The sequence below is a fragment of the Palaemon carinicauda genome, chromosome 2, assembly GCF_036898095.1.
Source record: "Palaemon carinicauda isolate YSFRI2023 chromosome 2, ASM3689809v2, whole genome shotgun sequence".
In the NCBI taxonomy this organism is placed as follows: domain Eukaryota; kingdom Metazoa; phylum Arthropoda; class Malacostraca; order Decapoda; family Palaemonidae; genus Palaemon; species Palaemon carinicauda.
Window position 1 is genome coordinate 192,674,323 of NC_090726.1, and position 14,219 is coordinate 192,688,541.

Below are 14,219 nucleotides of genomic sequence, written 5' to 3' on the forward strand. Positions count from 1 at the left end.
GTCCCTTTATTTCAGTTTGAGGGTGAAGGATCAAGGTTGAGTGATCATCTTTACTTGTCGAAACTAAATAGGGGGTCTTTTCCTCTTGTATATACTCAAGGATTCCGCTATTGCTGGAATAGAGGTATCGAGTGGAGAGAGACACTTTCACATGACACCAACCACACAAGACGTCATATTGCCTGGTAGTCTGATGCTGAGGAATTCCTCTGATATCTAGACAATCTTTTCGAAAAAGAGGTACAGTGGAACCTCTACATCCGAACGTATCTACATCCGAATTTTCCAACATCCGAAGTAAAATTCGAGCAAATTTTTGACTCTACACCCGAATTTTATTTCGACACACGAAGTAAGCAATTTTCGTCGTACCGGTTGTATCCGAATTTTTCGACACGCGAAGTACAATTCGAACACGTTCCTACTCTACACCCGAATTTTTTTTTCGACACCCGAAGTAAACAATACTCGTATGCGTAGTCGGTGCTCATAGCGCCTGATGTGTTTTTTATTTCCGCCAATAGAAGGCAGCACTTCAACCTCGGAGGGACCCTCAATTAGCGTGGCTTGGGTCAGTCCTCTGTTCTCGTTGGTTTTCTGTGGTTGTGCCCTGTGCGTTCTGCTATTAATTGTGTTTTAATCGTGATTTTTTACGTTCATCCTTTTACGGTATTTTACGAAAATCATGGGTCCTAAAAGGCTTAGTTTCGCAAGTGGTAGTGGTAGTGGTGAGAAAAGGAATAAGGGAATGCTTTCTTTAGAAGTAAAGCAAGGAATTATTGAAAAGCATGAGCGTGGCGTCCGTATGAGTGAACTTGCAATAAGTTCCGCGCAAATAAAAGAGGTGTTAGGAAAGTATCAAGACGTGGTCGACTTCATCGACAAATACCATCCAAAGAAATTGCAGGTTTGTCGTGTAGTTGCGCAGTTTGATGATGTTTCCCTAACTTATTTTCGAAACATTCTGAAAAGCTGTACCAAGCAACTTTCTATCAATAGCTTCTTTAAAAAAACTACGAAGCGAACTCGTGATGAAGAGGAAGGAAGTGGTTCAAAGAAAACAGCAAAGAGTGAAGAGAAAAAAATTCAATCAATTTTAAGTGTAGAGAGTGAAAGTGATTAAAATTAATCATCAAAAAGAAAAAAAGAAAATGTAAAAAAAAATATAAATTATAAAAAAAAAAAAATAAGCTAAGTTATGTTAAAGTTCACTTGGTGTAAGTTAGAATAAGTTACGGTAGTGTAAGTTCATCGTAGTTAACCTCTCTACCTCCTCGCCGCCCGTCCGTCTCCTCTCTGCGTAGCAAGACTAACAACACCTGCGCTGGAGTTTCTAAGGTAAAGTGACGCTAAAAACCCGTTTCTTATTTATCATTTTTTGCTAATTCTTCTTATTTACATGTCTATTCTTCTTATTTACATGTCTATTATCTAATTTAGTGTTCATTATTCTCATGGGAAAATTATGTGTAGTAGTTTATTAAGAAGTTATCATAGGTTTTTGGGCTCAACCACGGATTAATCCTATTTCAATGTATTTTTATGGGAAAATTCGTTTCGACATCCGAACATTTTCTAACATTTCTACATCCGAAGTTGGTTCTGGAACGGATTAAATTCGTATGTAGAGGTTCCACTGTACTGGGTAGTCTCCAGGCGTACCATCATAGCAAAGCTATAGCTTGTGGTAGGTGTCGAAGTGGGTTGTCTGTGATGTGCAGAGGGTTCTCTTGGAGACTATCAGGGCTGTAAAAGGTTTGGAAACCGTTCTGCATAATGCCATAGCAGAGCTAGGAGAGTCCTTGAGAGGTTGACCGATGTTCTAGCCTTCTTGAGTGTCCTCCAGATAAAACAGGGACGAGACGTAAATGTCATTGTTGTACCCACCGTTGTTGCCAGAAAGGCTTGGGGTCTAGGGCTGGGGAGCAACGGCAGCCTGAGATTCAGGAGCGTTGCGAACAGATCCCTAGTTGGAGGACCCCGTAAAGTCGGGACTTTGTCGGCTACAAGGCGATCCAAAGACCATTCGGTATACCTTGTCTGAGATGCTGTGCACAGATTGTCGGCGAGCACGTTATTCTAGTCTGGAATGAAGCGAGCTGATAGTGGTACCGAACAGACTTTGGCCCATCTTAGTGTTTATACTGTTAGATGGGAAGAGGCTACGAGCAAGTTCCTCCTTGCTTGCCCATGTGAGTCTCTATGTGGTGTGTGGTGTTGTCGCCCATCACATTACTGAGTGGTCTGTTAGGAACCGATGAGGCTTCTGAAGGACCGGAAAGTTGGCCTTCATCTCTTAAGAGATTCAAGTGAACGTACTTTCGGACTCTGTCCAGAGGGCTGAGGTCGTGCGGTGCAGTACTATGGTCCCTCCTCTCTTCTTTTGATGTGATCTAAGCACAACATCAAGTCCGAGGGGTGGGGAAGGATGAGAAGGTTATGCTTCTCTGTAGATTCTCGACCGACACCCATCCCTTGAGGTTTGTCCAAACTTCTGGTCCCATGGGGGTCAGAATTTTCGGGGGATCGAGGGCCTGATTCCAGTCCGACTCAAGTCACTTAGGAATGGGAGTTGTTCTCGTTTTCGAGAAGGTTTTCTGGAGATTGGTCTCTAGAATCATTCCCAGATACACCAGTCCTCTGGGAGGGAGGTAGGGAAGACTTCCGCAGGTTTACCCTGATCACTGGATCTTGGTAAAAAGACCTCAGAAGTTCCGGTGCTAATGCAAGGTTGCCACTGAGTTTGCCAAGGTCAGTCAGTCGTCCCGAAACGGAGGAGACAGAAGCCGATCCTGTGAGACCAGGATGGGTGTAGTGGAAAGACCGAAGCACAGTGCCCTGAGCTGGTGTTTCTTGTTTGCCTAGACTGAATCTTCCAACCTTCCTAGATGGATGGTTTGGGCCTGGAAGTAAGTGTCCAGAGTGCAAATGAAGACCTGAGGTCTTCGCCCTTGTTCGAACTCCAACATGGTGTGGATATCGTCCCAAAGGGACAGCTCCTTGTAGATCGTTTTGCATGGTAAATTGTCGACACTGGAGTCTTGACTCGTGTTGTAAAGGATCAGACGCGATACCCAGTGTAAGAATTCTTCCCCGAGGGAGAATTCTTTTAACTAATAGAAGGAAGGCAACACTTATCCTTACCATGCGCCCTGATGGGATTGATGCTATTCCTTAGAATAGAATCAATCTGGCGAATGTTAATCAATGGTTAACTGTTGGGTATCGTGGTTACTGTGCAGTTGGAGAGTGCTCGCAAGTAGTTCCCTGTCGACAAGCTGTTGATGAGGGTTGTCGAACGTTTGCCGATCACTTTAGTGTGATGGCGAACAGCCAGTAGCGAGAAGTATGTTGTATACCTTCTGATCTAGGGAACTACGGGCAGAGGTTGACTAGTAAGTCCGAGTCACGAACTGCTGGCAAATTGCCGATGATCGGTGAATCGGCGGTCTGTGAGCCGATGGTGAGCTAGAGATCAGCAAGCTGATTATGGTCCCTCCTGGTTGGTCAGAGATCAGCAAGCTGAAGATGGACTGGTCAGAGATCAGGGAACAGAGTTCAATGATCGAAGAAAGATGAGCTGCCCATCGGTGATCTGGTGATCAGCAAGCTGATGACTGGTTATTGACTAGCAATCGGTGATTGGAACACTAGCAATCGAAAATCGGTAATCATTGGAGGGACTAGAGATCAAAGATCAGCTTTGAGCTAGCTAATTGGCGATCTGGTGATCGGTGACGTAGCGATCAGTAAACCGCGAACTAGCCATCAGCAAACAGTGATCCAGAGATCAGACTGTTGATGGTTTCCTGTTTGCAGACGGTGGTCTGTCAAGGAAAAAAAAAACTTCAGAAGAGACAGGGACCAAGGATTCCCCGTTTCGATTCCCCTTGTAAGATGGAATCTTCTGGATCTTGAACCCTTCTGTGAAGCCTCTTTCCTCTTTTCACGGTGGCAATGTTAGGTGTTTGTGGGCGGAATGGGGCAATAGTGACCTGTCCAAAAAGTTTTATTCCTTTTTTTCTGCCTATTGCGCGAGTGTGCAGGAGAGTACTGAAGTGATGGCACACAGGATGATGCTGGAGCCCAATTTCTGCCTGGAGAGCAGGCAAGCGCTGGCGCATTAGATCTGCGAGCACTGGCTCTTTGGCAAGAGCTGGCGCATTGGATACAAGACCGCAACTGCGCACGTGGGCGCAGGAAAGTGCGGAAGAATGCTGGCGCACAGTAAGGCACTGTGTAGTTTTATGCAGTCTCCCTAGAATGCGCCAAAGCATGTGACTGGTTGCGCAAGGACGGGTGCATTGGCATGTGCATGAGAGTACTACTTGGAGACTCTTGGCACGCGCATGTGGAAGACCATTGGCGCGGGAAACCGTCGGCACGCGAGCGTGGAAGACCGTCAGCGCGAGCGCGGAAGACCGTCGGCGCGCGCGCGGAAGACCGTCGGCACGCGCGCGGAAGACCATCGGGGCGCGCGCGTAACACCGCCGGCGCGCACGCACAGAAGACTGTCAGCACGAGCAGAAGACTGTTGGCGCGTGCACGCAAGACTATTGGCGCATGCACGCGCAAGAGCATTGGCGCGCATATGCGCGGAAGACCATTGGGCACGTGCGCAGGAGACCGTCGGCGCCCCCATGCGGAAGGTCGTCGGGGCACGTGCCCGAGAGACCCTCGCCGCCCGCGCGCAGAAGATTGTCGCAGCGCACGGGTGGCAGGAGGGAGCTGGTGATCCTCAGAAGAGTCCAGGACTGAAGTCCAAGGACTAACTGTAGCGTAAGGTAGTGTTAGTAGGTCGGCAGGTCAGCTGGCAGGACGACCAGAAACTGGGATGAGCCCTTTGGAAGGGCAAGCATCCACCGATGGGGACCGTAAAAGGTCCGCGGAAGAGTCCAGGACCGAAATCCAAAGGACTACCAGTGGCGTAAGGTTACGTTGGTAGATCGGCAGGTCAGCTGATAGGACGATCAGGAACTGGGATATACCCTTTGGAAGGGCAAACATCCACTGATGGCAACCGTGAAAGGTCCACAGAAGAGTCCAGGACCAAAGTCCACGGACTAAGTTGCAGGGCAAGGTTGCGCTGGTAGGTCTGCTGGTAGGATGATCAGGAACTGATGAAGCCCATGAAGGCCGGTGGACCAACAAGCTGCCCTTAGGAAGAGTCCAGGACCGAAGTCCATGGACTAAGTTGCAGCGCAAAGTTGCGCTGGTAGGTCTACTGGTAGGATGATCAGGAACTGATGAGCAGAGTGATCCTCCGAAGAGGTGTCTCTATGAGTGGCCTCTCTCGCGAACGAGAGGTGAACACTTCATAGAAGAGACTTGATGACGCCCATGATGAGACCCGTGAGGGCCGGTGGAACAGCAAGCTGACCTTCAACAGTAGCGATCCTTCGAAGAGGAGTCTCTATGAGTGGCCTCTCTCGCGAACGAGAGAGGTGTACACTTCATAGAAGAGACTTGCCTAGACTGTGTTCTGTCCCTGAAGGAAGAGACACCCAGCAAGGGGAAAGAAAAGTCTGGGCGAAGGCAGCAACAGCAGTCTGAGACAATGAATTTATTAAGATGTGGGAAGTTCTCCCTCGGAAGGGAGAAACAACCTCACACTTGGGGAGGAAACTTTCCCTTGGAAGGGAAGTTGTCCAACCCCTGGAGGCGAACCTCCTGGTTAGCATTCTAAGATGATCTGAAGTGCTGGTCATGTTGTCATGGGAGTACTTCTAAGAGAAGGGATGACGCCTATGACGACGTCCTCTCAGGGACGGCAGTGACAGCAGATTCCCCAGGCATGAACAGAACAGCTCTGCTTCGTCGGCACTCTTAGTCGAACAAAGAAAAAACTGCATAGTTAACTGGGAAAAAATAAAATTAATTATTTAACAGAAAATTCCCTAGGGAGGAACTTCAATGAGGAACCCCAAGGGAACAACATATATTGCGCCCAACCTTCCCCAGTCGATATCCACGGGAGAAGGGGGTAGCGGAGTAACTGTAATAAAATATGATATTTTAATTATAAAATAAATTTTTGAATATACTTACCCGGTGAATATATAATAGCTGCAACTCTGCGGCTCGACAGAAAACACACTCAAAAACTCGCGAGCGATCGCTATGAAGGTTGCGGGTGTGCCCACCAGCGCCAACTATCGGCCAGATACCACTCTTGCATGCAAACAAACCCTTCAATTCTTCTCGTCCCGCTGCGTCTCTATTGGGGAGGAAGGGAGGGCCTTTAATTTATATATTCACCGGGTAAGTATATTCAAAAATTTATTTTATAATTAAAATATCATTTTTAAATATTTAACTTAGCCGGTGAATATATAATAGCTGATTCACACCCAAGGCGGTGGGTAGAGACCAGAGTTAATTAAGTTTACAGCGTATAAGCTAAGAGTTTTTGACAGTTATCAATATAACAAAACCCAAATATATAGGTACCTGGTAAGGAAGTTGACTTAGACGATTATTCTGCCTTATAAGTCTGTCTTCCTCACGAAGCCCAGCGATCCTCTTAGGATGCTGAAAGACTCCCAGGAGCTGAAGTATTAAGGGCTGCAACCCATACAACAGGACCTCATCAAACCCTTAATCTGGGCGCTCTCAAGAAATGACTTTGACCACCCGCCAAATCAATCAGGATGCGAAAGGCTTCTTAGCCTTCCGTACAACCCAAAAAAACAATATTAAAAACATTTCAAGAGACAGATTAAAAAGGATATTGGAATTAGGGTAATGTAGTGGTAGAACCCTCACCCACTACTGCACTCGCTGCAACGAATGGACCCAGTGTGTAGCAGTCCTCGTAAAGAGTCTGGACATCTTTTAAGTAAAATGACGCGAACACTGACTTGCTTCTCCAAAAAGTCGCGTCCATAATACTTTGCAGAGATTTATTTTGCTTGAAGGCCACGGAGGTTGCTATATCTCTAACTTCGTGCGTCTTAACCTTAAGCAAACATCGGTCTTTCTCATTCAAGTGAGAATGAGCTTCTCGTATTAAAAAAATCTGATAAAATATGACAAAGCATTCTTTGACATAGGCAATGAAGGTTTCTTAACTGAGCACCATAATGCCTCAGATTTACCTCGTAATGACTTAGTACAAGCTAAATCGAACTTAAGAGCTCTAACAGGACATAATACTCTTTCCAGTTCGTTGCCTACGATCTCTGATAAGCAAGGAATATCAAAAGATTTAGGCCAAGGACGAGAAGGCAGTTCATTTTTGGCCAGGGAACCAAGTTGAAGTGAACAAGTGGCTTTTTTCTGTAGAAAAGCCGATGTTCTTACTGAAGGCATGAAGTTCACTGACCCTTTTAGCCGAAGCCAAGCACACTAGGAAAAGTGTCTTGAGGGTGAGATCCTTCAGGAAGGCTGAATGTAATGGCTCAAACCTGTATGACATGAGGAACCTTAGGACCACGTCTAAGTTCCATCCAGGAGTTGCCAAACGACGTTCCTTAGAGGTCTCGAAAGACTTAAGGAGATCTTGGAGATCTTTATTGTTGGAAAGATCTAAGCCTCTATGTCGAAAGACCGAAGCCAACATGCTCCTGTAGCCCTTAATCGTGGGAGCTGAAAGGGAGTGAACCTTTCTCAGATGTAAAAGAAAATCTGCGATTTGGGCTACAGAGGTACTGGACGAGGACACAGATGCTGACTTGCACCAGTCTCGAAAGACTTCCCACTTCGACTGGTATACTCTAATGGTAGAAGCTCTCCTAGCTCTTGCAATCGCACTGGCTGCTTCCTTCGAAAAGCCTCTAGCTCTTGAGAGTCTTTCGATAGTCTGAAGGAAGTCAGACGAAGAGCGGGGAGGCTTTGATGGCATTCTTTATGTGGGGCTGACGTAACAGATCTACCGTTAGAGGAAGACTTCTTGGAAAGTCTACCAGCCATTGAAGTACCTCGGTGCACCACTCTCTCGCGGGCCAGAGGGTAGCAACCAACGTCAACCTTGTCCCTTCGTGAGAGGCGAACTTCTGCAGTACCTTGTTGACTATCTTGAATGGTGGGAATGCATATAAGTCCAGAAAAGACCAATCCAGTAGAAACGCGTCTATGTAGATTGCTTCTGTATCTAGGACTGGAGAGCAATAGATTGGTAACCTTTTGGTCAACGAGGAGGCAAAGAGGTCTATGGTGGGTTGACCCCAAGTAGCCCAAAGACTCTTGCCCACGTCCTTGTGGAGGGTCCATTCCGTGGGTATCACCTGACCCCTCCGACTGAGACAGTCTGCCAAGACGTTCAAGTCCCCCTGGATGAATCTCGTCAACAGGGAGATGCCTCGAATTCTAGACCATAAGAGAAGGTCCCTTGCGATCTCGAGCAGCGTGAAGGAGTGTGTGCCTCCTTGCTTGGAGATGTACGCCAAAGTTTTGGTGTTGTCTGAGTTGACCTCTACCACTTAGTTTCGAAGACGCTTCCTAATATCATCAAGGCCAAGTGGACTGCTAATAGCTCCTTGCCGTTGATGTGCATACTCTTCTGACTTGAGGTCCACAGACCAGCGCATTCCCGACCATCCAGGGTCGCACCCAACCCAAACCCGACGCGTCTGAGGACAACACGTGGTTTGGGTTCTTGACTGCTAGGGATAGTCCCTCTCTCAGAATGATATTGCTGTCCCACCATTTCAGGCATGCCTTTATTGGTTCGGAGACTGGGAATGATACCGTCTCTAATGTCTTGTCCTTGTTCCAGTGAGAGGCTAGATGGAACCGGAGAGGCAGAAAGGGTAGTCTCCCTAGTGAGACAAACTGCTCCAGGGATGAGAGAGTCCCTACGAGACTGTTCCAACTCCTGACTGAATAAACGTTTTCTTTTCAGCATTAGTTGGACTTCGAGCAGGGCTTGACTGCGAATCTCCATCCCCAAAAATAGAATAATCTGGGATGGGATCAGTTGGGACTTTTAGGTTGACCACAAGTCCCAACTCCCTGGCCAGACTCAACGTCCAATGTAGATCCTGCAGACAGTGAAGGCTGGACGATGCTCTGAGAAGCCAGTCGTCCAAGTACAGGGAGGCTCGGATCCCCGATAGCTCGAAACTGGTACCCCCACATTCCTGTAAACAAACCTCAGAAACGGTTGGGAATCCGGGTGTATAGGAATGTGGAAGTATGCCTCCTGAAGGTCGAGAGAGACCATCCAGTCGCCTTCCATAAATGCTGTCAAGACAGCCTGGTAGACTTCATCGTGAAGTTTGTCTTGACAATGAACACATTGAGCGCACTTGCCTCTTACGTACTCCTGCAGTGAACATGGCTGCCAAATCATTGGAGCCATCCCTGAGGGACTTGTTCCTGCAGAGAACGTGGCTGTCAGATCATTGGAGCCATCCCTGAAAGCCTTGTTTATGCATGACATAATTGTACAGCAAAACTTCAAAGGCTCGAAAATAGCTATGAAGTCGACCTGTAAAATCTTGGAGCGTCTCATGGCCAGGCGCCAGGGAGAGTCTATGAGGTTTGAGAAGTCTATCTGGGCAGAGGCAGGAACTCCCAAGCCGAGAACTTCTCTCGTGTCATATCAGACTCTCGCTCTATAAGCCAGTTTAAAAGAAGGGAAAGCAAAGGCTGTCTCCCCCAAACTCCTCCTGGTGATAAACCAGTCGCCTAGTAAACGTAAAGCTCTCTTAGAAGAGCGAGAGAGCACTAGCTTATAAAACAACGGCTTCGAAGTAGCTAGGCCTAGTGTAAGCCCTGACGTTTAGGCGAACGAGGAGCAGCAGTTATAAAAAGATCCGGACAAAGATCCTTAAAAATCAGCATGATTTATTTAAAGTCCATAGAGGGCTAAGCAGCTTTAGGCTCCTCTCCGTCTGACAGAGTCCACAAGGGAATATCAGTAGGAGGGGGAACAGCAACTTCCTCATCTGAAGGAACCTTGTCCGACAATAGCAGAGTCTCAAGCAAGGGAGAGACCTACCGTGGTGGCAATGCTTTACAAGCAGAGTCCACACGCACTGGTGCATTAGTAGCGGACCAGGACGCAACGTCATGTAACTGCTTGACAGTCTGTGAACTGTCAACAACAACAGGAGCGTGAGGACGCACAGCGTCCACTCGAGACTGCTTTGACCGCCTAGACTGAGCAGTCAAAACAACTCTAGAATGCGGAGGTTGACGCTCAGCGTCAAAACAAGTCAACTCCGATTGTTGGCGAACGTCCTGAACGTCAACAGGAGCATCAGCAAGTGGCCTAACGTCCAAATGTGGCTGAAAATCCACACGAGACCGCATCGAGTGTGGTTCTAAACAACCTGACTGACGTGACCTGGCTACGCCAACGTCAACAGGACGCACAAAGGAACGTTAGGGTGGCTGAAGGCCAGGATCTCGATGAGATAAACGGCTAGGCTCAACGGACTTATCGGCAGAATAGTCTTCCATAAGGGAGGCAAGCTTATTCTGCATGTCTTGCCGTACAACCCATTTAGGATCAACGGGAATGGTTGCGGTAAGAGACGAGGGTAACGTCTGTGACTGCAAAACCTTGCCTACAAAAAGACTCTCGGAGTCTGTGTTACGCTTTTGTTTAGGCGGCGAGCAGTCTTCCGATGACTGCATAGGGTCAGAGCTGTCCTAATAGTTAAAACCAGGACGCTGGACCTGTCCTAAAAGGACTGACTTTCGCTTAAAGGGCCTCGAAACCTTGTTCCACGGTTTCTTATGCGAAAAGCCTTCGGATGACGAGGAGAAAATCGTCTCTCTCGCCTTATGGTAGGGGTGATCTTGGTAAGATACACCTGATACCATAGAGGGAACGTCTGTTCGCTGATCAAGGCCTCTCGAACCCATAAGTCGTACGACATTACTTCTCCCCTGGGCTTGGGAGCTTGCAAGAGGTCCCGGACTAGGCGAACGACAGGCACGAACAGACGAACCCTCGGTCGCAACACTGATAACACTTTGCGCAATATCACTTTATCACTACGATTTTCTGTTTTGCACTTGTTTCACTGAAATCGAATTTTTTAACAATTCACATTAGGTATGAATAAAACTGATTTCTACCTGAAGCACGCAATTCTACCCTCATCAAAAGGTTGTAATTGCGAAATCAGTCGTATAATGTAAGCACATTAATACCAGCAAAAAACAGTAAACATATTTTAAGATAAAAAAAAAAAATCAGTGGCTGGGGAAGAGACTAAACACTAGTTCATTCAAAACTACGTTTTCAATCTCTCACCGTACAGTGCCTTGGGACGAGAATAAAAACTAAAAACGTTTTATCCTTTCTCCCCGTGCAGAGACTAGGGACGAGAGTTACTCGAGAACAACGTTACTCGCTTGGGATGAGATAAAGATCGGAACGTTCTCTCTCCTCTCTCTCTCTCCGTCTCTATCTCTCTCTCTCTCTCTCTCTTGATTTCGCACCGAAGAGAAGAGCCCACTTACCTTTCGTCAATAAACAGGTTATTTGACCAAAGGAAAAAACTGAAAGGTTTTTCAATTAAAAGTTCCTTTAAAATAGTCTTTAAAACATTTAAGCTTTGAAAGAAAAAAGAACAAAACGTCAGAATCGATTTACTCTTTCTGCAAAGTGAAACCGTGATACTCTCTCTCTCTATCGTAACGATAGAGCGCAAACTGCGTAAAATAAATAAACTAAACGTTAGTTCATCTTTGAAACAGTACGAAGACTATTCAAAGAAAAAGACTATCATAAAATATTTACTAAAAATATTTCATTTAATAAGTTTTAAATCATTAGCTCTGTAAAAGTTATTTACGATTGAAAAGGGCTCAACGTTGTTTAACTTCGGTTTCCAAGTTAGGACCGCCTACTCTCAGGAAAGGTCGCATATAAACAAATCATTAAAATTTATTTTGATGTTTATTATAAATGGAAAGCTAATCGAAGAGGCCTAATAAAGGCGGTTGAGATATAAAATATATAGAGGAAAATCTATAATTAATTTATAACGTGATAAGATAATTGCTAAAAGCCTAAAACACACTTCCGTCTAAGGGAAGGGTCGGCCATTTAAAAGTCAAAGAAAGTCCATACTCTCTCTCTTGTCATCAAAAATTAAATCTATCCAAAAACGAGTTCAAGATTTAAGATGAAGATAAAACACCTGCACTGCGAAAGTTCAAACCAAAATGAAGTACTTCACCAAATATGTTGAGAAAACTCCAGGTTCTACAGCGAGTATTGATACGTCTTGTCGTCAACGTCGACAGAGAAGAATTGAAGGGTTTGTTTACATGCAAGAGTGGTATCTGGCCGATAGTGGCGCTGGTGGGCACACCCGCAACCTTCATAGCGATCGCTCGCGAGTTTTTGAGTGTGTTTTCTGTCGAGCCGCAGAGTTGCAGCTATTATATATTCACCGGCTAAGTTAAATATTTAAAAATGATATTTTCATAATAAAATAAATTTTTGAATATACTTACTTGCTGGTTATGGTAATGGCCAAGTCCCTGGATGCCTCGGCAGGAAATTCAAAATCTCTTGCGCACCTAGCGCAAATATGCCAGGTGTACCCCAGCGCCCTCGCGGTACCACAGGTAGAACTATACCCAAGCAATTCAGATTTTCCAGAAACGAACCCTAAATTCCAGGCTGGCGCATCTTGCTGATACCTCCAATTCCTCTCAAATGATCTGAGAAGACCTATAAGGTCTCTATTTGATAGATCCAATCTTCTGCGTCTGAGGACAGATGCCCGCATACTCCTGTACTCTTTGATGGCCGAGGAGGAAAGAAAATGTGTTTTCTTCTAAGGTCTAAGAAAAAATATACCACTTGTGTTAGAGTTACCTAATGAAGAGCCGGCTCTAGCTCTACACCACTCCATAAAACACTCTAATTGGGTTGGAAAACCTTGAGGCAAATGTCCTTTGTACAAGCGAAAGCCTCAGCTGTCTCCTTCAAACAACCCTCTAGATCTTAGGGGTATTCCAAAATACTGGAGGCAGCTAGGCCTAAAGCTTGAAGGTTTAACATAAAACGTTCGTGATCCTGACACGGGGAAAAGGACTAAAGACATGCTTCCAGCATGCACCCAGCATAGTCCCAGCATGAGTACAGTATGGTTCCAGCATGCTGCCTACACCCAACATGCCGTGAGAGAGAAGAGGGATCTAGAACTGCCTCCCAAACTTGTCCATATCAGTCGAAAGAAACCGATATTAAAGCTAGGCTTGTTGAAAAGAAGCATCAACAACGTGAACTTCATGCTGTGAGGTTAAGACCTGATCATGTGTAATCAGCGAGTGTTCAACAAACTTAAAGCCAAAGCTTGACGAGGGAGCGTTAGCTGCGAAGCCCGAGAGATGCGAAGGAGAGACAATAGTCTGTTTATACTAATGTGAGAAAGACTTGACTGTATGCGTCTAGCATGCGACCATAATGTCGCATGTGCTTGCATTGCCGTAAGGTGTCAGCGTGCCGTATGCGTTCACCTTGTCGTGTGGAAACAGCACTGTGTATGAGCCCTGCTTGCTGTAAATCTACAGCATGCTGCGTGGAGGCGACAGCATCTCGACCGGTCATTGATGGAAAGACGGAACTGATTGCCGAGAGTTTTCCCGTGTAGGAAGCATCCGCATGAGTGAGAGTCACGCGTCCCGCAGACCGCGAAAATGGGACAACTCGTTGAAAGGATCAACTTAGGCTGTCAGCGTCCAACATACGACCAGACTGGCGTCTGCGTCTGTGACTGCGTGAGGGAGAGACCATAACCTGCGTCTGTGTCTGCATGACGTCTGCCGTAAGAGAGAGACCAGACTTCTACAAGCACCCGCGCTAACGTTTCTCGTAACACGAGCATATCTCTGCGAGGAAGCGTTTCTAAGCATAGGAGAACTATGCCTTCTAACACTGGGCGGAAAACCAGTTCTTTGATCTCTGGTAGTCCTTAGACTCTTTAGGAGAAAATTTTTTCCCCCCGAGAATCGTAAACGCTAAACACAGATGAAATAGACCTCTTTTAGCTCAGATCAAATCTACACTCGCGAGGTAGCGAGTGCGCCAACCCAAGCATGGGCGAAGGCCGGGAGAGAACATCAACCGTAGTCCTGAGAGCGACCTGGGAGAGTCCCTATGACATTTCAAGCGTGCCTTGTCCGCAAACTGAACGTATCCAATGTTGTGAGATACCGTTAACAGTAGTCGCTAGACCTCAGAAGAAAGTAATAGAGCTTTCCCCAAACTTGGGGAGGGAAAGGAGTGTGAACAGAAGCAGACTGAG

General features: G+C 46.3%; 1 protein-coding gene across 5 annotated transcripts in view; it reads right to left on the bottom strand.

Annotated features, from left to right (window-relative positions):
- LOC137629002 (uncharacterized) overlaps positions 1–14,219 on the bottom strand; it is a 96,473-nt gene that overhangs the window by 40,967 nt on the left and 41,287 nt on the right. The window lies entirely within an intron of this gene.